This window comes from Staurois parvus, unplaced genomic scaffold, assembly GCF_062004578.1.
Source record: "Staurois parvus isolate SC_StPar_1 unplaced genomic scaffold, SC_StPar_1.0 ptg001797l, whole genome shotgun sequence".
Classification (NCBI taxonomy): domain Eukaryota; kingdom Metazoa; phylum Chordata; class Amphibia; order Anura; family Ranidae; genus Staurois; species Staurois parvus.
Window position 1 is genome coordinate 63,168 of NW_028319593.1, and position 23,899 is coordinate 87,066.

General features: G+C 47.9%; 1 protein-coding gene across 4 annotated transcripts in view; it reads right to left on the reverse strand.

Annotated features, from left to right (window-relative positions):
* The window catches only part of GPR142 (G protein-coupled receptor 142), a 39,269-nt gene extending 20,050 nt beyond the window's left edge, over positions 1 to 19,219 (reverse strand). The window contains exons 1-2 of one of the 4 annotated variants that reach the window (XM_089663893.1): positions 19,066 to 19,200; positions 1,838 to 1,894 (exon numbers count right to left, since the gene is read on the reverse strand). The gene's annotated coding sequence lies outside the window, so the exon portion shown is untranslated. Of the gene's footprint in view, positions 1 to 1,837; positions 1,895 to 11,528; positions 11,678 to 19,065 lie in introns of those variants that run through there. The other 3 variants (XM_089663894.1, XM_089663895.1, XM_089663896.1) reach the window with 3 other exon arrangements.
* Positions 19,220 to 23,899: the final 4,680 nt, after the last annotated feature.

Consider the following 23,899-nt stretch of genomic DNA (forward strand, 5'->3'; position numbering starts at 1 on the left):
ACCTTGACTCCAATCATTGTGATGATATTGGATGTGTTGCTGACACCTGTTTTGGGTTTACTGCTTTCAAGAAGCACTGTCTGATGTGAATCATGCCTCACAGAAAAGAGCTCTCAGAAGACCTACGATCAAGAATTGTTGACTTGCATGAAGCTGGAAAGGGTTACAAAAGTATCTCCAAAAGCCTTGATGTTCATGTGTCCACGGTAAGACAGACTGTCTACAAATGGAGAAAGTTTAGCACTGTTGCTACTCTCCCTAGGCGTGGTCGTCCTGTAAAAATGACTGCAAGAGCACAGCGCAGAATGCTGCATGAGGTAAAGAAGAATCCCAGAGTGTCAGCTAAAGACCTACAGAAATCTCTGGCACATGCTAACATTTTTGTTGACACATCTACAATAAGGAGAACATTAAACAAGAATGGAGTACATGGGAGGACACCACGGAGGAAGCCATTGCTGTCCAAAAAGAATATTGCAGCACGTTTGAAGTTTGCAAAAGAGCACCTGGATGTTCCACAGCACTACTGGCAGAATATACTGAGGACAGATGACACCAAGATTGAGTTGTTTGGGAAGAACACACAACACTATGTGTGGAGAAAAAAGGCCCAGCTCACCAATATCAAAACCTCATCCCCACTGTGAAACATGGCGGAGGGAGCATCATAGTTTGGGGCTGCTTTGCTGTCTCAGGGCCTGGACGGATTGTTGTCATTGATGGGAAAATGAATTCCAGAGTTTATTAAGACATTTTGCAGGAAAACGTACGACCATCTGTCCGCCAACTGAAGCTCCGCAGAGGATGGGTGATGCAACAGGACAATGACCCAAAGCATGCAAGTCATTCAACAAAACAATGGCTGCAACAGCACAGAATACGCCTTCTGGAGTGGCCTAGTCAGAGTCCTGACCTCAACCCCATTGAAATGCTGTGGCATGACCTTAAGAGAGCGATTCACACCAGACATCCCAAGAATATTGCTACACTGAAACAGTTTTGTGAAGAGGAGTGGTCCAAAATGACTCCAGATCGTTGTGCAGGTCTGATCTGCAACTACAGGAAACGTTTGGTTGAGGTTATTGCTGCCAAAGGAGGGCCAACCAGTTATTAAGTCCAAAGGTTCACATACTTTTTCCTCCCTGCACTGTGAATGTTTACATGTTATGTGCAATTAAACCATGGCAACATCTAATGTTTGTGTAGTATTATGTTCAGCAGACTGTGTTCTTCTATTGTTGTGACTTAGATGACGTTCAGAGCACATTTTATGCCCAATTCATGCAAAACTCCACGTAATCGCAAGGGGTTCACATACTTTTTCTTGCAACTGTATATAGGAGGGTCCTTCTCCATCTACCACCAATATAAGATGGTTCTTCTGCACTGACCACAAGTGTAAGGGGTACCTCTTTCACTTACTGTCAATCAAATGGGCCCACTGACCACCAATAGAGGAGGGTCTTTATCCAGCATTATAAGAAAGTACATTTCCTAATGACCACCAATCTAATGGGCCCACTGACCACCAATCTAAGGGGCCCACTGACCACCAATCTAAGGGGCCCACTGACCACCAATCTAATGGGCCCGCGTTACACTGTTGGATTCTACAGTAGGTGATGACTGTGAGAGAGTAGACTTAGGAAACCCTCAGAGACACCGATTCTGAACTCCGGGCAAGCCGATAAATGCACAGATGGAATGCCAGGGAACTGTTCAACCTGCCAAAGAATTGTAATTCTGTCTATCCAAACCTGAAATGTATCCAGCTCTGCCACATAGTCATTTATTCATGCAGACTTGTAAAGAAGCTGAAAGTTCCACTTCACATTACCTTCTAGAACTAGAGGAGGCTTGAAGATGGAGTCACATCTTGATTGTTATAAATTTCCTAAAAAAAAAAAAAGAACCAATTTTACTTGTTTTTTTTACGTTTACCGTCCTCTGCGCTCCCTCCTGATGGATCCGTCCACCAGGCCACGGCGAGTGTTTGCTCGTCCTATTCGTACCATCTGTCCTATTGCCTAATGCTCCGACCATCAGACGTGGATGAGCAGACGGGATAAGTAGGTCACTGGCACACTTCCATGACCAACATTTGACAATAATTGGGAGGGACACCTTGGAGGGAACAAGAAAAAGTGCCACAGCACGCTCCCCGTCTACCGCTAGTGGGAGGGGCCAAAAAGTGGGTGTCATTTATTAACGTATTGCTTGTACTATGGCACCCTTTTCACTTTTGATTGACTACATTTTAGGCAAATTATGGCCAATGGAGTTCACTGAAGAGCAAAATGAGCCCCATCCCTGGTGTCAGTAACTCCCACGTAAAATAAAGCGTCCCTTTTCATTGGTGGTCAGTGGCAGTAACAATGAATCCCCCCCCCGCTCTCTCTGTCATTGGTGGTCAGTGGCACCCAGAAGTGAGTCCCCCCCTCCCCCAGACTGTACAATGTATATATATATATACAGTATCTCCCAGAAGCAGGGGTGGACTGACCATTTGGAAAACTCGGGCACTGCCCGAGGGCCCGGGATCTGTAGGGGGCCCCATGAGATGCCCCTGGCTGGTACCTTTTTTATAGGCTTTTTTAAGTTTGGCAAGGACACAGGGGCCCCATGATCCCCTATTGCCTGGGGGCCCCATGAGTTGTCCAGAAGTGAGTCCCCCCTCCCCTGGACTGTATGCAATGTATATATATATATACAGGGGCGGACTGACAACTCATGGGGCCCCCTGGGCAATAGGGGACCATGGGGCCCCTGTGTCCTTGACCAAACTCAAAAAAGTCTATGAAAAAGGTACCAGGGGCATCCCATGGGGCCCCCTACTGACCCCGGGCCCTCGGGCAGTGCCCGAGTTTCCAAATGGTCAGTCCGCCCTTGCTTCTGGGAGATACTGTATATACAGTCAGGTCCATAAATATTGGGACATCGACACAATTCTAACGTTTTTGGCTCTATACACCACAATGGATTTGAAATGAAAAGAACAAGATGTGCTTTACCTGCAGACTGTCAGCTTTAATTTGAGGGTATTTACATCCAAATCAGGTGAACGGTGTAGGAATTACAACAGTTTGCATATGTGCCTCCCACGTCTTAAGGGACCAAAAGTAATGGGACAATTGGCTTCTCAGCTGTTCCATGGCCAGGTGTGTGTTATTCCCTCATTATCCCAATTACAACGAGCAGATAAAAGGTCCAGAGTTCATTTCAAGTGTGCTATTTGCATTTGGAATCTGTTGCTGTCAACTCTCAAGATGAGATCCAAAGAGCTGTCACTATCAGTGAAGCCATCATTAGGCTGAAAAAACAAAACAAACCCATCAGAGAGATAGCAAAAACATTAGGCGTGGCCAAAACAACAGTTTGGAACATTCTTAAAAAGAAGGAACGCACCGGTGAGCTCAGCAACACCAAAAGACCCGGAAGACCACGGAAAACAACTGTGGTGGATGAGCGAAGAATTCTTTCCCTGGTGAAGAAAACACCCTTCACAACAGTTGGCCAGATCAAGAACACCCTCCAGGAGGTAGGTGTATGTGTGTCAAAGTCACCAATCAGGAGAAGACTTCACCAGAGTGAATACAGAGGGTTCACCACAAGATGGAAACCATTGGTGAGCCTCAAACACAGGAAGGCCAGATTAGAGTTTGCCAAACGACATGTAAAAAAGCCTTCACAGTTCTGGAACAACATCCTATGGAGAGATGAGACCGACATCAACTTGTACCAGAGTGATGGGAAGAGAAGAGGATGGAGAAGGAACTGCTCATGGTCCTCAGCATACCACCTCATCAGTGATCATGGTGGTGGTAGTGTCATGGCGTGGGCATGTATGGCTGCCAATGGAACTGCTTCTCCTGTATTTATTGATGATGTGACTGCTGACAGAAGCAGCCGGATTAATTGTGAAGTGTTTCGGGAATATTATCGGCTCATATTCAGCCAAATGCTTCACAACTCATTGGACGCTTCACAGTGCAGATGGACAATGACCCAAAGCAGACTGCAAAAGACACCAAAGAAGTGGAATGTTCTGCAATGGCCAATCACCTGACCTGAATCCGATGGAGCATTTCACTTGCTGAAGACAAAACTGAAGGGAAAATGCCCCAAGAACAAGCAGGAACTGAAGACAGTTGCAGTAAAGGCCTGGCAGAGCATCACCAGGGATGAAACCCAGCGTGTGGTGATGTCTATGCGTTCCACACTTCAGGCTGTCATTGACTGCAAAGGATTTGCAACCAAGTATTAAAAAGTGAAAGTTTGATTTATGATTATTATTCTGTCCCATTACTTTTGGTCCCTTAACAAGTGGGAGGCAGATATGCAAACTGTTGTCATTCCTACACCGTTCACCTGATTTGGATGTAAATACCCTCAAATTAAAGCTGACAGTCTGCAGTTAAAGCACATCTTGTTCTTTTCATTTTAAATCCATTATGGTGGTGTATAGAGCCAAAAATGTTAGAATTGTGTCCATGTCCCAATATTTATGGACCTGACTGTATATATATATATATATATATATATATATATATATATATATATATATATTGTATACAATCCGGGGGAGGGGGGGACTCACTTCTGGGAGTTTCCAAATGGTCAGTCAGCCCCTGTATATATATAGTGTATATATATATATATATATATATATATATATATATACAGTATCTCCCAGAAGTGAGTCCCCCCCTCCCCCAGACTGTACACAATGTATATATATATATATAGTATCTCCCAGAAATGAGCCCCTCCCCCCACATTTGTGTCAATATTTGATTCTCTCTTTCCATGTGACAACACTGAAGAAATGACACTTTGCTACAATGTGACGTAGTCAGTGTACAGCTTGTATAACATGTAAATTTTCTGTCCCCTCAAAATAACTCAACACTCCGCCATTAATGTCTAAACTGCTGGCAACAAAACTGACTCCACCCCTAAGTGACAAGGTCCAGATTGGGCCCAATCAGCCATTTTCCCTCCCTGGTGTCATGTGACTCGGTGGTCTTACAAGGTGTGAATGGGGAGCGGGGGGGGGGGGGTTACATTTGGTGTTATCACTCTCATTCTCTCATACTGGTCACTGGAAGTTCAACATGGCACCTCATGGCAAAGAACTCGCTGAGGATCTGAAATAAAGAATTGTTGCTCTACATAAGGATGGCCGAGGCTATAAGAAGATTGCCAAGACCCTGAAACTGAGCTGCAGCACGGTGGCCAAGACCATACAGCAGTCTAACAGGACAGGTTCCACTCAGAACAGGCCTCACCATGGTCCACCAAAGAAGTTGAGTGCACGTGCTCAGCGTCATATCCAGAGGTTGTCTTTGGGAAATAGACGTATGAGTGCTGCCAGCATTGCTGCAGAGGGTGAAGGGGTGGGGGGGTCAGCCTGTCAGTGCTCAGACCATACGCCGCACACTGCATCACATTGGTCTGCATGGCTGTCATCCCAGAAGGAAGCCTCTTCTATAGATGATGGACAAGAAAGCCGCAAACAGTTTGCTGAAGACAAGCAGACTGAGGACATGGATTACTGGAACCGTCTCCTGTGGTCTGATGACACCAAGATTGGGTTGCGATGGTGTCAAGCGTGTGTGGCGGCAACCATGTGAGGAGTACAAAGACAAGCCTACAGTCAAGCATGGTGGTGGGGGTGTCATGGTCTGGGGCCCCATGGTGGTGGGGGTGTCATGGCCTGGGGCTGCATGAGTGCTGCCGGCATTGGGGGGGCTATAGTTCATTGAGGGAACCATGAATGCCAACGTGTACTGTGACATACTGAAGCAGAGCATGATCCCCTCCCTTCGGAGACTGGGCCGCAGGGCAGTATTCCAACATAACGACCCCAAACACACCTCCAAGACCACCACTGCCTTGCTAAAGAAGCTGAGGGTAAAGGTGATGGACCGGCCAAGCATGTCTCCAGACCAGGGGCGGACTGACAACTCATGGGACCCCCGGGCAATAGGGGATCATGGGGCCCCTGTGTCCTTGCCCAAACTCAAAATATCCTATGAAAAAGGTATTAGGGGAATATCATGGGGCCCCCTACTGACCCCGGGCCCTCGGGCAGTGCCTGAGTTTCCAAATGGTCAGTCCACCCCTGCTCCAGACCTAAACCCTATTGAGCATCTGTGGGGCATCCTCAAACGGAAGGTGGAGGAGCGCAAGGTCTTTAACATCCACCAGCTCCATGATGTCGTCATGGAGGAGTGGAAGAGGACTCCAGTGGCAACCTGTGAAGCTCTGGTGACCTCCATGCCCAAGAGGGTAAAGGCAGTGCTGGAAAATAATGGCGGCCATACAAAATATTGACATTTTGGGCCCAATTTGGGCCTTGTCACTTAGGGGCGTAGTCACTTTTGTTGCCAGCGGTTTAGACATTAATGGCGGTGTGTTGAGTTATTCTGAGGGGACAGCAAATTTCCATGTTATACAAGCTGTACACTGACTACGTCACATTGTAGCAAAGTGTCATTTCTTCAGTGTTGTCACATGGAAAGAGAGAATCAAAGATTGACACAAATGTGAAGGGTGTTCCCATTATGAGGGGTTCCCACCATCCTGGTGCTGAGTTCCCAGGTCTGTACACCCGCTGTGCCCATTATGAGGGGTTCCCACCATCCCTGTGCTGAGTTCCCGGGTCTGTACACCCGCTGTGCCCATTACGAGGTGTTCCCACTATCCCTATGCTGCGTTCCCGGGTCTGTAGGGCAATGCTCTCTCATCCAGCCCCATCAAAACAGCCCCAATAGCCCAGCTGTTTAAACGTCTTTGTGGTCTCTGTGTAGCAGCTGTGAAGAGGGCAGTCTTTTGCTCTTCAGCAGCTAGCGTTGGGGCCCAGTGTTACTGTTGGTGCACATGAGAATAGTATCAGTCAAGCCTACAGGAAGCAACAAGGCTACTATCTGGCTGCATGGTCAGTTCCTAATGGGCTCAGTCTCTCTCTCTCTCTCTCTCTCTCTCTCTCTCTCTCTCTCTCTAACAGCAGATAGTAAATCTCCACCATAGCAGTAGCGCACCAGTCCCAGCGATATTGCAGCTCAGGGATAATTAAATTCCTTCAGTATGCTGGATTGTGAGAATGATGGAGGGATTTTGCCGCACCAGAATAACTGCCCTTCCAAAGACAAATACAACATTTAGGGATTTTCTATAGATGGGGATAGATGGTACCCCCAGTATTGATCCCAATGATATACTTACCTTCCCTCCCCCGTCACCCTTATCATTAGAACGTTCCGTCAAGACCCAGCAAACTGATTACCTGTATCCTTGGAATGCCTAGAGAGGAAATATGTTTTGACTTTTATTCTTTTTGTATCATTTTTGTATTTGTTCACTTTGATTCTTATTGTAAACATTTCGTAAAATATTAATGAAGACGGAATGGAAAAAAAAAGACGGAACATTCCATCCAGTCATCAGCTTCCTCTTACAATAAGCCTTCCGCAGCTTAAAATTCCTTTTCTGCGTACGCCAGAGTGGCTTGTTACCAGGAATGTGTCCAGCCTATAAGACGCTTGACGCCCAGGTCTACATTCGAACTACTAAGTAGCAGCGTGTCCCCACCGATGAGTCATGATCCCGCGCCATGTGACACAACCCCGCGGCGAGCGATCGGAACGATGCGCTGAAGTGTCCTGTCACATGACTCTCAATTATCTTCTACATTGATTGCGTAGAGCTTCTACCCTGCGATGGCCCCTGGATGTGTGACCGAGGAAATTGTAGCTTGAGGTGATCAGTGAACTTGCAACGAAATTGGAAATTGTAGAGAATCTAGAACATATATACAGGGATAATGATCCATTCACCTATTCATCGCATGGGCTAACACGCGGCAACACGCATGACACGCATCGCTGAATTTCAGCACCATTCATTCTGAATGCCAACCCAACACTCCTTGCTAAAGGGCATGCATTGAGGTGTGCTGCTGAAAATGGCACAATATTTGGTCTGTTGGACTTGGTTGGTCAGCCCCCTCAAATGAGTGTGCTACCCCAACATGAAAATGGCACAAGGAACGTGATACCCCAACGTGAAAATGGTACAATATTTGGTCTGTTGGACTTGGTTGGTCAGCCCCCTCAAATGAGTGTGCTACCCCAACATGAAAATGGCACAAGGAACGTGATACCCCAACATGAAAATGGCACAATGAGTGTGATACTCCAACATGAAAATGGCACAATATTTGGTCTGTTGGACTTGGTTGGTCAGCCCCCTCAAATGAGTGTGATACTCCAACGTGAAAATGGCACAATGAGTGTGATACCCCAACATGAAAATGGTACAATATTTGGTCTGTTGGACTTGGTTGGGCGGCCCCTTCATATGAGCGTGCTACCCCAACATAAAAACGGCACAATATTTGGTCTGTTGGACCTGATTGGTCAGTCGCTTTAAATGAGTGTGCTACCCCAACATGAAAATGGCACAATGAGCATGACACCCCAACACGAAAATGGCACCATATTCGGTCTGTTGGACTTGGTTGGGCAGACCTTTCAAATGAGTGTGCTACCCCAACATGAAAATGGCATAATGAGTGTTCTACCCCAACATGAAAATGGCACAATGAGTGTGATACCCCAACATAAAAATGGTACAATATTTGGTCTGTTGGACTTGGTTGGTCAGCCCCTTCATATGAGCGTGCTACCCCAACATAAAAACGGCACAATATTTGGTCTGTTGGACCTGATTGGTCAGTCGCTTTAAATGAGTGTGCTACCCCAACATGAAAATGGCATAATGAACATGATACCCCAATGTGAAAATGGCACCATATTCGGTCTGTTGGACTTGGTTGGGTAGCCCCTTCATATGAGCATGCTACCCCAACATGAAAATGGCACAATGAGCATGACACCCCAACACGAAAATGGCACCATATTCGGTCTGTTGGACTTGGTTGGGCAGACCTTTCAAATGAGTGTGCTACCCCAACATGAAAATGGCACAAGGAACGTGATACCCCAACGTGAAAATGGTACAATATTTGGTCTGTTGGACTTGGTTGGTCAGCCCCCTCAAATGAGTGTGCTACCCCAACATGAAAATGGCACAAGGAACGTGATACCCCAACATGAAAATGGCACAATGAGTGTGATACTCCAACATGAAAATGGCACAATATTTGGTCTGTTGGACTTGGTTGGTCAGCCCCCTCAAATGAGTGTGATACTCCAACGTGAAAATGGCACAATGAGTGTGATACCCCAACATAAAAATGGTACAATATTTGGTCTGTTGGACTTGGTTGGTCAGCCCCTTCATATGAGCGTGCTACCCCAACATAAAAACGGCACAATATTTGGTCTGTTGGACCTGATTGGTCAGTCGCTTTAAATGAGTGTGCTACCCCAACATGAAAATGGCATAATGAACATGATACCCCAATGTGAAAATGGCACCATATTCGGTCTGTTGGACTTGGTTGGGTAGCCCCTTCATATGAGCATGCTACCCCAACATGAAAATGGCACAATGAGCATGACACCCCAACACGAAAATGGCACCATATTCGGTCTGTTGGACTTGGTTGGGCAGACCTTTCAAATGAGTGTGCTACCCCAACATGAAAATGGCATAATGAGTGTTCTACCCCAACATGAAAATGGCACAAGGAACATGATACCCCAACATGAAAATGGCACAATGAGTGTGATACTCCAACGTGAAAATGGTACAATATTTGGTCTGTTGGACTTGATTGGGCGGCCCCTTCATATGAGCGTACTACCCCAACATGAAAATGGCACAAGGAACGTGATACCCCAACGTGAAAATGGTACAATATTTGGTCTGTTGGACTTGGTTGGGCGGCCCCTTCATATGAGCATGCTACCCCAACATAAAAACGGCACAATATTTGGTCTGTTGGACCTGATTGGTCAGTCGCTTTAAATGAGTGTGCTACCCCAACATGAAAATGACACAATATTTGGTCAGTTGGACTTTGTTGGATGGCCCCTTCATATGAGCGTACTACCCCAATATGAAAATGGCCCCCTTATAATGGGCACAGCGGGTGTACAGACCCGGGAACTCAGCACAGGGATGGTGGGAACCCCACATGGGCACAGCGGGCGTACAGGTTGCGGTATATAAAGGTCTTCCGGTGGGTGATGTTCTTGCATTCAGCAGACCTCACCAGCGGTGATCGCAGTGTGTGCCAGGCAGCGAGGAGGAAGCAGTTAATCGCGCCACGCGGGGAGCTGCACTTGGCTGATTTCATTAAAACTGAACACAAATTATTATCGATCGCTTGAAGTAAATAAAGACATTAGCAATAATTGAGGTTGTTAATATGTGTGCATTCTGCCTCTCCGCTTCCACAAGCAGCCCACGGGGACAAATAAATTAAATATATTTCATGTTTTCAAGTGTGATCAGAGCTCGGGGAAGGGTTAACCCCTCGGCCACCGAACGCGGCTACAGCACAGAGAAGAGCTCTAGGCAGCTCCGTGTTTCAGTGGTTTTCACATCTTTACAACGGCCGCGTTTTTCTGCTCCTATTTCATAGACATTGTCGAGCATCTTGCTAGCGAAAAAAAAAGAATTACAGGATAAACCACTCAGAGGGAGCCAATGGTTTTGTTGAAAGAATATGGAGGCCAAATAGAGCGTAAAACAACCCCCCCCATCACCCCCATCACACAGGTCCCCTTTCACATCACAGGTCCACCCATCATACCAGGGTGGGTCCCCTCACCAAATCAGAGCCCCCCCCCCGGTCACACAGGTCCCCTTTTACATCAGGGCCCCTCAAATCACATCAGAGGTCTCCTCTTCACATCAGAGTTCCCGTTATACCAATGGTCCCCCCATAACATCAGAGGTCCCCCTTTCATATCAGAGCCCCCAAATCACATCAGAGGTCTCCTCTTCACATCAGAGGTCCAAGTTACACGAATGGTCCCCCCCCCCATCACATTAGAGGTCCCTCCATCACATCAGGGCCTCCCAGTCACACAGGTCCCCTTTCAAATCAGAGCCCCCCAAATCTCATCAGTGGTCTCTTCACATCAGAGTTACCCTTTACACCAAAGGCTCCCCCATAACATCAGAGCCCCCCAAATCACATTAGAGGTCTCCTCTTCAAATCAGAGTTCCCCTTGGCACCAAAGGTTCCCCATCACATCAGTGGTCCCCCCTTTCACATCAGAGCCCCCCAAATCACATCAGAGGTCTCCTCTTCATACCAGAGTTTCCCGTCACACCAATGGTCCCCCCCATCACATTAGAGGTCCCCCCATCACATCAGGGCCTCCCAGTCACACAGGTCCTCTTTCAAATCAGAGCCCCCCAAATCTCATCAGTGGTCTCCTCTTCACCTCAGAGTTCCCCTTTACACCAAAGGTTCCCCCATCACACCAAAGGTCCCCCCATTACGTTAGATGTCCCCCCATCACATCAGAGCCCCTCATCATACCTGAGCCTCCCTATATATCAGAGCCCACAAATCGCACAGTCCCCTCTTCACATCAGAGCCCTACCTTTTAGCTCCAACAGGAGGTGGAGGGAGCCTGCGGAGGAGACAACCTTCCATCTTCTCCTAAATTTTGGAGATGGAGTCTGATGCTACCCTTCCCTGGATCAAAGTTATGCATTGCATGATGCAGGCGAGCTGCCACCTTCGCCACAGCAACTGCTGACGCCGTGCATCCTGGCCCTAGAGCTTCATTGGTTGTTATGATGCTGGCAGCCAACCAGCCTGCACCATGGCAACTCATGGCGCTGATCCAGGGAAAACTGGGTTCCATGCTTGCTACACCCCATAGGAACCCAGATGGTGTCCCGAGGTACCTCAGCACACTGGTTGTGAAGCACTGCCATTGAAGCACTAAAGGATCAGGTGGTGCCAGGACAAGGTCCTTTAGCACCAAAGGTAAAAAAAATCAATAAATTAGCCCCCCCCCTCTAGAGTTGTGGACTACTTCAGCAGCATTGGTTACATGTTGTGTCCTTTTTGCTCTCTTTCCTGCTGAAGGACGCAAGGAGGTCACCTGTTCTTCCTATGCCTTAGCCTGGCCTCTGGGTCATGCTGCATTTGCCAGGAGAACGGTACTTGCCTGACTGCATTGTGCCAAGTGTAAAGTTTGGTGGAGGGGGGATTATGGTGTGGGGTTGTTCCTCAGGGGTTGGACTTGGCCCCCTAGTTCCAGTGAAGGGAACTCTTAAGGCGACATTTTGGACAATTTCATGCTCCCAACTTTGTGGGAGGAGTTTGGGGATGGCCCCTCCCTGTTCCAACATGACTGCCCCCCAGTGCACAAAGCAAGGTCCATAAAGACATGGAGGAGCCAGTTTGGGGTGGAGGAACTTGACTGTCCTGCACAGAGTCCTGACCTCAACCCCATAGAACACCTTTGGGATGAATTAGAGACTGCGAGCCAGGCCTCCTCCCCCGACATCAGTGCCTGACCTGACAAATGTGCTTCTGGAAGAATGGTCCAACCTTCCCATAGACACCCTCCTAAACCTTGTGGACGGCCTTCCCAGAAGAGTTGAAGCTCTTATAGCTGCAAAGGGCGGGCCTACAGACTAAGACTGGGATGTATATGAGGTATATGAAGAGAGCCACAGAATGAACATGATGCATGACATCTGAACCCCACGCAGCTCCCATACTTATTCTGTGCAGCTAGTGGTAATTGGTCACATTCAACTGGACCTGTTCTGTACTGTTGGAGGCGTTTTCTGCCTTCAAGTCACTTCTTTGGTTCTAATGAATGTCAGGAAGATATCCCACAAGGAGCACCAACACCTTAATCCAATCACCATTGAATGTGTCAAGACAGATGTTGATTGTCCAAGAACAGGGTGGGAGGTGTGAAAGTTGTGGAACTCCCCTTTTCTAATTACATTATCCCATCCTTGGTGTCTGCATATGTGAAAATCCTTTGAGTCACATAGCTGAAGGTGGGAATTGTTGTCAAAGCACCCAGGTAGAGATGTTAAAATGACATTATATGTGTTACACAGATGGTGTGAAGGCCTCCACCAATGTTCAGGGATGTTCTAGTTTGGAGTAGATGGCCTTTTCCACACCTCTTGTTGTCCTTTCTGTCCTAAATGTGCTCCTCACTATCCTCAAAAGAATGTCCCTTTTCTTTAAGATGTAGGAAGACTCCCGAGTCCTGACCTATTGAATATGTCTTCCTATGTTGGGCAGTTCGTTTGTTAAGAAGTTGATTTGTCTCCCCAATATACAGGTCTTTGCACCACATAACAAGTTACTTTGGTTGTGTTTGGTTTTTGGATCTCCTGGATGTCCAAGCTTCTGTCTCAGTGTAATGCTGGACTTGAAGGACACATACAGGATGATTGCATGGCTCTGTGTATCCTGCTTCTCTCTTCTGTTCAGTGGGCCGGGTTCTTCCTTGTGGATGTAATTTTGTATACGCAAAGCAGTATATTGGGCAATGCAAAAAGGCCTCAACATTGAGGAGATGAGGCCACCTCTGACCTTGGTATATGTAATGCAGTATAGGGGTGATGCAAAGGCCTGAACATTGAGGAGATGAGGCCACCTCTGACCTTGGTATATGTAATGCAGTATAGGGGTGATGCAAAGGCCTGAACATTGAGGAGATGAAGCCACCTCTGACCTTGGTGTACATAATGCAGTATAGTGGCCATTGCAAAGGCATGAACATTGAGGAGATGAGGCCACCTCTGACCTTGGTGTACATAATGCAGTATAGTGGCCATTGCAAAGGCATGAACATTGAGGAGATGAGGCCACCTCTGACCTTGGTGTACATAATGCAGTATAGTGGCCATTGCAAAGGCATGAACATTGAGGAGATGAGGCCACCTCTGACCTTGGTGTACATAATGCAGTATAGTGGCCATTGCAAAGGCCTGAACATTGAGGAGATGAGGCCACCTCTGACCTTGGTGTACATAATGCAGTATAGTGGCTATTGCAAAGGCCTGAACATTGAGGAGATGAGGCCACCTCTGACCTTGGTGTACATAATGCAGTATAGTGGCCATTGCAAAGGTCTGAACATTGAGGAGATGAGGCCACCTCTGACCTTGGTGTACATAATGCAGTATAGTGGCCATTGCAAAGGCATGAACATTGAGGAGATGAGGCCACCTCTGACCTTGGTGTACATAATGCAGTATAGTGGCCATTGCAAAGGCCTGAACATTGAGGAGATGAGGCCACCTCTGACCTTGGTGTACATAATGCAGTATAGTGGCCATTGCAAAGGCCTGAACATTGAGGAGATGAGGCCACCTCTGACCTTGGTGTACATAATGCAGTATAGTGGCCATTGCAAAGGCCTGAACATTGAGGAGATGAGGCCACCTCTGACCTTGGTGTACATAATGCAGTATAGTGGGCAATGTGTCTGTGCTAACTGTGTGGATATAAATATTGGGGTATCTTCCTGATGCTCATTAGAACTGAAGAAGTGGTTTGAAGAAGCTAAAAAGGTCCAGATAAATGTGTCCAACTACCACTAGCTGCCGGAGTTTGAGTGTGCGAGTGCATGGGGGATCATATTACATGCAGCTTGTTCATTCTGGGGCTGCTCTTTATGTACCGCACTTTGCACAGTTGTAATGTGTGCAAAAAACAATGAAAAATACTTTCTGTCACTGTCAGGTCTCCTGTATACTCCGTGTTCTCTTTCTGTGTGATCTGAATACTCATTGTTTGATGAAATTAATGGGTAACCTTGCGTTCTTGCCTTTCATCATCTATTCCAGCCATACAGGTCAGGAATACAGCGATCTCTCCATTCAGAGGCAATCTCGTATTCCCAAATGTTCTGCAGTGTGTTCCATGAACGTGGATGGGAAACCAGATAGTTCTCCAGCGACAGAGCCCCATTATATATGGCCTCATTAAATTCCCAACGCACGGTAATAAGGTTGGGTCGCGTATCTCAGAGAATTGACGTTCCGTGAAATTTTATACCGCAAACGATATTGCTGACACGGTGATTACAGCTACGAGGAGCCCAGCACAGCGTGCAAACCCGGCGCTGATAGATCCTTCCAGGAATTCATTGCTGGAGACTTCTTGCTTTATTTTAGGGGTGATTACATCCTAATGTATTGGCTGAGTGCGATGTATGGAGAACCATCCGGGGGGGTATATATACCTCTGTATACACAGGGCAGCAGGGGTGCCGAGAGAGCGACTGGAGGCCTGGGAGACATTTTAGGAAACATTCTGGAATTGGGCATCGGGGCCAACATTGCAGTCTGGTATTATTGACTTTGGGGCATTTTATGGGAGAGAGAAAGAAAAAGTGTGAGAGAACGAAAGAGAGAGGGAAGAGACAGGAAAAAAGAGAGGAAGAGCGAGAAAAAAGATAGGGTGAGAGAGAAAGCATGAAGAAGAAAGAGAGAGGAAAGGAGTGAAAGAAGAGAGAGAAAGGAAAAATGAGAGGAAGAGTGAGAGAAAGTGAGTGGGAGAGAGAAAGAGGAAAGGAGTGAGAAAGAAGAGAGGAAAAAGAGAGGCAAAATGAGAAAAAGAGAGTGAGAGAGAGGAGGGAGAGGAGTGAAAGAAGAGAGAGAAAGGAAAAATGAGAGGCAGAGTGAGAGAAAGTGAAGAAAAAGGAGAGAGAGACTGGAAAAAAGAGAAAGAATAAAGGAGAGAAAAAGTGAAGGAGAGAGAAATAAATAAAGAGCGAGTGTGTGAGAGAGAAAAAGAGCAAAAGAAGGAAAGAGTGAGCAAGAATGTAAAGGAAAGGGGAATGGTGAGTAGGAAAGAGAGTGAAAGAGAGGATAAAAAGAGTGAAGGAGACAGAAAGAAAAAGAGTAAGAAGGGGAGAGTAAAGAAATAAATAGAGGGAGGAGGAGATATAGAAAAAGAGAAAGAATGAGAGAGAGGCAGAGTAGGAGAAAGTGAGTGAGAGAGAAAAAGTGTGAGAGAGAAAAAAGAGAGTGAGAGAGAAAGAAAAGGAGAGAGAGGAACAGTGAAGGAGAGGGAGAGTGAAGGAGAAAGAAAGAGATAGAGGAATACTGGGAAAGAGAGGAACAATAAAGGAGAGAAAGTGAAGGAGAGGCAAAAAATAAAAATGAGAGAGAGAGTTACAGAGAAAAAGAGCAAAAGGAGAGAGAGAGCACAAGAAAGGGAGAGTAAAGGAGAGGGAAACGGAGAGTTGGAAGGAAAGAGGGAAAGAGAGAAAAAGAGTGAAGGAGAGAGACAGAAAGAAAAATAAAGAGAAAGGGAGAGTGAAAGAGAAGGAGAGAGATGGAGGGAGAAAGAAGGAGGAAAAAAGAGAGGCAGAGTGAGAGAGAAAAGTGTGAAAGAAGGAAAGAAAAAAGAGAGAGAAAAGGAGAGAGAGGAACAGTGAAAAAGAGATAAAGAAGAAAAAAAGGTAGAGAGAGAGAAGGAAGGATAGAGAGAACAGGAGTGAAAGAAGGTGAGAGAAAAAATAAAGGAAAGGGTGAAGGAGAGAGAAAAAGACATAGAAGGATAGAGAAAGGGAGAGTGAAAGACAGAAATAGAGAGAGAGCAAAAAAGGGAGAGTAAAGGAGAGGGGAATGGAGAGTAGGAAGGAAAGAGGGAAAGAGAGAAAAAAGAGTGAAGGAGAGAGACAGAAAGGAAGAGAGAAAAGGGAGAGTGAAAGAAATAATAGAGAGAGCAGGAGATAGAGAAAGGATAAGTGACGTAGAGAGAGAGGCAAAGTGAGTGTGTGAGAAAAAATTGTGAAAGAAGAAGAGAGAAAAAAAGAAAGAGAATAGAGAGGGGGGGGGGAGAGAGAGACTGCGAAGATGAGAGAGAAGAACAAAAAGAAGAGTGAAAGAAGGTGAGAGAGAAGGAGAGGGAGAGAGATAGTGGAAGAGTGAGAAATAGAAAGACAAAGAGGGAAAAGGGGAGTGAAAGAGGTAAAGAGAGGGAGAGACAAAAAGAGAGAACAGGAGAGAGAGAGAAGGGGAGAGAGAAAGTGATAGAGGTGGAGTGGGAAACAAAGAGGGAAAAAGAGTGAAGGAGAGAGAGAGAAAGAAAGAGAGAAAGATGAAGTGAAGGAGGGTGAGAGGAGAGAGAGAATAAAGGTTAGTGAATAAGTAATGGTGAGGATGAGAAAAAGAGATAGTGAAGGAGGGAAATGAGAGACAGGAGACAGATTTATGAAGACAGATCTAATAGTTGTATCCATCCATCCATCCATCCTTGATCTTTCTGTCTCATTCTATTCTATGTATCTCCTCTATCTATGTATCTTTCATATCTGTTTCTAGCTCTATACATTTCTAGATCCCACATAATCTCCGATCCCATCCTGTACCTGGGGGTGTGAAGTGTTGCGGGGGGTTCCATTGTTCCTCATGTTAGATATTGTTGTATCTGGATGGAATGAAATGTCAGGAGAACCCACCAGAATCTGAAATATTGGTTTTAAATGGTTTAAAAACTTACAATAAACCTGAACCGGTGCTGAGCTCTCCTACAACTGCTGACTGCCTGACTGTCATGCTGATCCAAAGGCTTCAATACTTTAGGGGGGTCTGCATTTTATTCGGGCAGATGGCAGTTGCAGGAGATCATGCCGCCCCAATGACCAGTTCACTTTACAGCTGCCCTAGGGTATCAGATGGGGGCCCCCAGCCAATGTGAAGATTGCGGCACCACCGGAGACTGCTGCGTTCTTCCAGCTGCATGGCTCAGGGACCGTTCCCACATTCAGTCCGGGTTCACATTGATGCAGTGCGGCACATCGCATGTGATTCGTGAAGGAACCGCACCGCATTCCCTGCAGATCACATGCGATTTCTCAAACTGCACCACATTTGCAACAAAAAAAGTACAGGACCCTTTTTTAGTCCACACCAGAATCGGATCGCCTGAGTGTTCAAACCCACGCGATCCGATTCTGCACATCGCACTGCGTTTTGCAAAATGATTTTGGGGTGTCGTTAACTTAAAATACACACCCGCAGCGGTTCGTATGAACGGGGTGCGATTGTGATGCGGTGCGGAATTCACACAGAAAACGCTGCAAATTCCGCACCGCGTCAGTGTGAACCGCGGGCTAAGTCTAGGTTCACACCTCAGCGTTTTCCGCTGCGTTTTGCAGAAACGCACAGCAGTTCATGTAACATGATTTCCTATGGGACCGGTTCACATCTGCGTGTTTTCACCCGGTGCCTTTATTTGGGAAAGTTTAGGGACTTTTTAAAACGCAAAACGTTGCGTTTTTGATTCTATAGACATCATTGGAGAAGCTGCAGAAAAGCATGTGATGTGTTCTTGATGCGTTTATGATGCGTTTATGATGTGTTTTTGATGCGTTTTGCATTTTAATCTGTCCAGCGACAAGTTGAAAAAAAAACGCAAAATGCATCAAAAACACGGCAAAAACGCACTGCAGAAACGGATAAAACGCAAACTGCATAGGTGGGAGCCTAAGCAGAAAGGGAACAAATGCTAATCCATCAGAGATGACCCCACACACCAGGAAATCTGCAGCGCGATCTCGAGTCGTGTGTGTATGTTCTACTCTAATATCTGGAGCCGTGCGTCAAAATGTCGCGAGTAGTGCGTCGGTTGAAAAAGGAAAAGAAGGCGCTGCTACCGATCCAATGCTCATTGCAGAAACGAGGCAGGTGAATGATCCTTTCCAGAATTAAATGAAATCGATGCGTTCTACCACAATTGCGCTAAAATCATCGTTTTATTCAATCGACCGCCGTTATGGCTTGCAGTGCGTCAGTCGGTCTCTTGCCGACCCGATAATCAGGCAGCGCCGGGTCCAGCGGACTCTCAGGAATATCCCTTAAATCATTCTCATTGATTGCAGTTTTTCTAACCTGCCCGGGAAGACCACAAATACCTAAACCAAGCGATTATACGCCAAGGCGACGCGCGACAACCACAAAGATGGCGCAATTGCCGATCCAGGACCACCACACAGACCTGCCTGTCAAGGATTTTAAAAAATTGGGCGATTTGGTTTGATTTGTAAATCGGTTAAGCGATGGGTGGCTGCCCTTGGCGCAGCATTTTGGCGCCATTCTTTGGGTAATTCTGCGGCGGTGGAAGTGGAAGATGGAACTTACCTCTTCGAGTCCTGCCCGGCGTCACATCGGTGGGTGCCAGTTCTGGACGAGGACTGCGAGCCGAGCATTTCCAAGGATACTGCCAGAGCAGGCGAGATGGGAAAGAGAGCCAGGAGCAGGAGGGGACGGAGAGCCTGACGAGGGAGGAGTGCCGCTTATCTCTCTGCATATGTATGGGCGCAGTACACAGCAATCCATAGAGATCTCACCGGGGACACGGCAGGAGATCAGGAGATCCCAATATCTGCGACTCCATAGGCAGGAGATCAGGAGATCCCAATATCTGCGACTCCATAGGCAGGAGATCAGGAGATCCCAATATCTGCGACTCCATAGGCAGGAGATCAGGAGATCCCAATATCTGCGACTCCATAGGCAGGAGATCAGGAGATCCCAATATCTGCGACTCCATAGGCAGGAGATCAGGAGATCCCAATATCTGCGACTCCATAGGCAGGAGATCAGGAGATCCCAATATCTGCGACTCCATAGGCAGGAGATCAGGAGATCCCAATATCTGCGACTCCAGATTCATCACCAGGAGGCTTCCAGGAGACACTTCCACTCCAGCAGCACTTTCTACATACTCAGCGCCAGGGGCCGACTGACCATTCAGGCACTGCCCGAGGGCCCGGGGTCAGTAGGGGGCCCCAAGAGATGCCCCTGGTATCTTTTCATAGGCTTTTTTTGGGTATGGTTTGAGTGTGGGTGAGGGCACAGGGGCCCCATGATCCCCTATTGCCCGGGGGCCCCATGAGTTGTCAGTCTGCCCCTGTTCAGCGCCTTTATCACCCTCAAGCACAAGAGCTTACCATCTAATGCCCCAACAGGAGCTCCGAAAGGACAATCAGTTCTCAGACTGTGATGAATAGTGATGGGCAGAACCTGGGGCAGACTGACCATTTGGAAAGTTGGGCACTGCCCGAGGGCCCGGGGTCAGTGAGGGGCCCCATGAGATGCCCCTGGTACCTTTTTCATAGGCTTTTTTGAATTTGGGCAAGGACACAGGGGCCCCATGATCCCCTATTGCCCAGGGGCCCCATGAGTTGTCAGTCTGCCCCTGGGCAGAACACCCCCCCCCCCGGTTCAGTTCACGGTCAAACATTTGAACCTGCCGAAAGTTCGACTGTGAACTTCAATTCACTAAGTGGTCTCTTCCGGCATCTGAGTATGTGGTGCGATCCCGCTCAGCGACTACAATCCGGCGGGAGTTCCATGATGAAGGCACACGATTCACTAAGCGGTCTCTTCCTGCATCTGAGTATGTGGTGCGATCCCGCTCAGCGACTACAATCCGGCGGGTGTTCCATGATGAAGGCACACGATTCACTAAGTGGTCTCTTCCTGCATCTGAATATGTGGTGCGATCCCGCTCAGCGACTACAATCCGGCAGGAGTTCCATGATGAAGGCACACGATTCACTAAGCGGTCTCTTCCTGCATCTGAGTATGTGGTGCGATCCCGCTCAGCGACTACAATCCAGCGGGAGTTCCATGATGAAGGCACACGATTCACTAAGCGGTATCTTCCTGCATCTGAGTATGTGGTGCGATCCCGCTCAGCGACTACAATCCGGCGGGAGTTCCATGATGAAGGCACACGATTCACTAAGCGGTATCTTCCTGCATCTGAGTATGTGGTGCGATCCCGCTCAGCGACTACAATCCGGCGGGAGTTCCATGATGAAGGCACGCAATTCACTAAGTGGTCTCTTCCGGCATCTAAGTATGTGGTGCGATCCCGCTCAGCGACTACAATCCGGCAGGAGTTCCATGATGAAGGCACACGATTCACTAAGCGGTATCTTCCGGCATCTGAGTATGTGGTGCGATCCCGCTCAGCGACTACAATCCGGCGGGAGTTCCATGATGAAGGCACACGATTCACTAAGCGGTATCTTCGGGCATCTGAGTATGTGGTGCGATCCCGCTCAGCGACTACAATCCGGCGGGAGTTCCATGATGAAGGCACACGATTCACTAAGCGGTATCTTCAGGCATCTGAGTATGTGGTGCGATCCCGCTCAGCGACTACAATCCGGCGGGAGTTCTATGATGAAGGCACATGATTCACTAAGCGGTATCTTCCGGCATCTGAGTATGTGGTGCGATCCCGCTCAGCGACTACAATCCGGCGGGAGTTCTATGATGAAGGCACATGATTCACTAAGTGGTCTCTTCCGGCATCTGAGTATGTGGTGCGATCCCGCTCAGCGACTACAATCCGGCGGGAGTTCCATGATGAAGGCACACGATTCACTAAGTGGTCTCTTCCGGCATCTGAGTATGTGGTGCGATCCCGCTCAGCGACTACAATCCGGCGGGAGTTCCATGATGAAGGCACACGATTCACTAAGCGGTATCTTCAGGCATCTGAGTATGTGGTGCGATCCCGCTCAGCGACTACAATCCGGCGGGAGTTCTATGATGAAGGCACATGATTCACTAAGCGGTATCTTCCGGCATCTGAGTATGTGGTGCGATCCCGCTCAGCGACTACAATCCGGCGGGAGTTCTATGATGAAGGCACATGATTCACTAAGTGGTCTCTTCCGGCATCTGAGTATGTGGTGCGATCCCGCTCAGCGACTACAATCCGGCGGGAGTTCCATGATGAAGGCACACGATTCACTAAGTGGTCTCTTCCGGCATCTGAGTATGTGGTGCGATCCCGCTCAGCGACTACAATCCGGCGGGAGTTCCATGATGAAGGCACACGATTCACTAAGCGGTATCTTCAGGCATCTGAGTATGTGGTGCGATCCCGCTCAGCGACTACAATCCGGCGGGAGTTCCATGATGAAGGCACACGATTCACTAAGCGGTATCTTCAGGCATCTGAGTATATGGTGCGATCCCGCTCAGCGACTACAATCCGGCAGGAGTTCCATGATGAAGGCACACGATTCACTAAGTGGTCTCTTCCGGCATCTGAGTATGTGGTGCGATCCCGCTCAGCGACTACAATCCGGCAGGAGTTCCATGATGAAGGCACACGATTCACTAAGTGGTCTCTTCCGGCATCTGAGTATGTGGTGCGATCCCGCTCAGCGACTACAATCCGGCGGGAGTTCTATGATGAAGGTATTTTTGTAGTGAGACATCCATTCATGGTTCCACTTGCGGTGGGGTTCCCCACTGACCAATGAATGGAAAAAGAATTGCCAGCAATTCAAAAATTAAAAAAAAAATTTGTGTGTCTCCCCCCCCTATTCATACCAAGCCCTTCGGGTTTGGTATGGATTTTGAGGGGAACCCCCCACACCAAATCTTTTTTAAAAAATGGTGTGGGGGTCCCCCCCAAAATCCATACCAGACCCTTATATGAGCATGCAGCCCGGCAGGTCAGGAAAGGGGGGGGGGGGATGAGTGAGAGCCCCCTCCTGAACATAATAGACCACATACCTTCAACATGGGGGGTGCTTTGGGGCTCCCCCACTCGACAGTACCTTGTCCCCATGTTGATAGGGACAAGGGCCTCCTTCCCACAACAGTGGCTGGTGGTTGTGGGGGTCTGGGGGGCGGGGGCTTATTGGAATCTGGAAGCCCCCAGATCCCGCCCCCCCATGTGAATGTGTATGCGGTACCCATTCACAAAAAACAGTGTAGTGTAAACAATGACAGGAGACGCTCTGTGACAAATCTTTTATTAAAACAAGAATTTAAAAAATGCCCCCCGAAGTCGACCCAACACCGATCACGATGCCCCCCGCCGCCGCCACCCGAAAGAAGAAAAAATACCCTGCGGCATCGATCCCGCCGTCTGACAGCTGTGCAGGAATGACAGTTCTTCAATAGTGTGATGACATCACAAGGGGGCGGGGTCACCCATCCCCTTGTGACGTCATCATGCACTGTGATTGGCACCTGTAGTCGGCTGCATTGCTTTGGCCAATCACAACGCACTGTCGGGAAGCAGAGCATTGTGGGGCGTGGCGGGTGGCGAACGGCCGATGTTCAGCTCAAACATAGAGCTCATAGATGGAAAGCCGGCCAGTAAATCTCACAGAGGCTTTAAAGTGTTCCTGAACCCACAACAGTCCAATCCGTCTGTAGATGCAGCAAAGCATGCTGGGTATACTCACTGTGGGACCTAAGGGGTTAATCCTCTGCATTGTGGAAAAAGGCTGTTTGATCCTGACTTCTCTGATCCTCCCCTTCTTCTACTGTCCCCAATCCATCTGCTGATAGTACAGAGCTCTAGGAAGCACTCTGCACATGCTCAGTTTGGTGTGTATTGCTTGAGAGTTGTTTTGGGAGAGGGAGAGTTCATGTCATCAGCACAGGGACAATAAAAGCTGTCCAGACAGAGGGTCAGGGGTCATACAGCCTCATAGGACAGTCAGGGGAGAATGAAAACTCCTCCTACAAGCTTTAACCAGTGCTCTGCTGGACACTGATAGAAGTCACAAGACTGCTATATACTGCTGATGAGAAAAGGGATTTAGCAGTTTATATTTACTAAAATAATTGCATTTCTATGTTCTCTGTACTGTGGGAGAGCGGATATAGTGAATGCGGGGTCCGGGGAGAGGGGATATAGTGAATGCGGGGTCCGAGGAGAGCGGATATAGTGAATGCGGGGTCCGGGGAGAGGGGATATAGTGAATGCGGGGTCCGGGGAGAGCGGATATAGTGAATGTGGGGTCCGGGGAGAGCGGATATAGTGAATGCGGGGTCCGAAAAGAGCGGATATAGTGAATGTGGGGTCCGGGGAGAGCGGATATAGTGAATGCGGGGTCCGGGGAGAGCAGATATAGTGAATGCGGGGTCCGAAAAGAGCGGATATAGTGAATGCGGGGTCCGGGGAGAGCGGATATAGTGAATGCGGGGT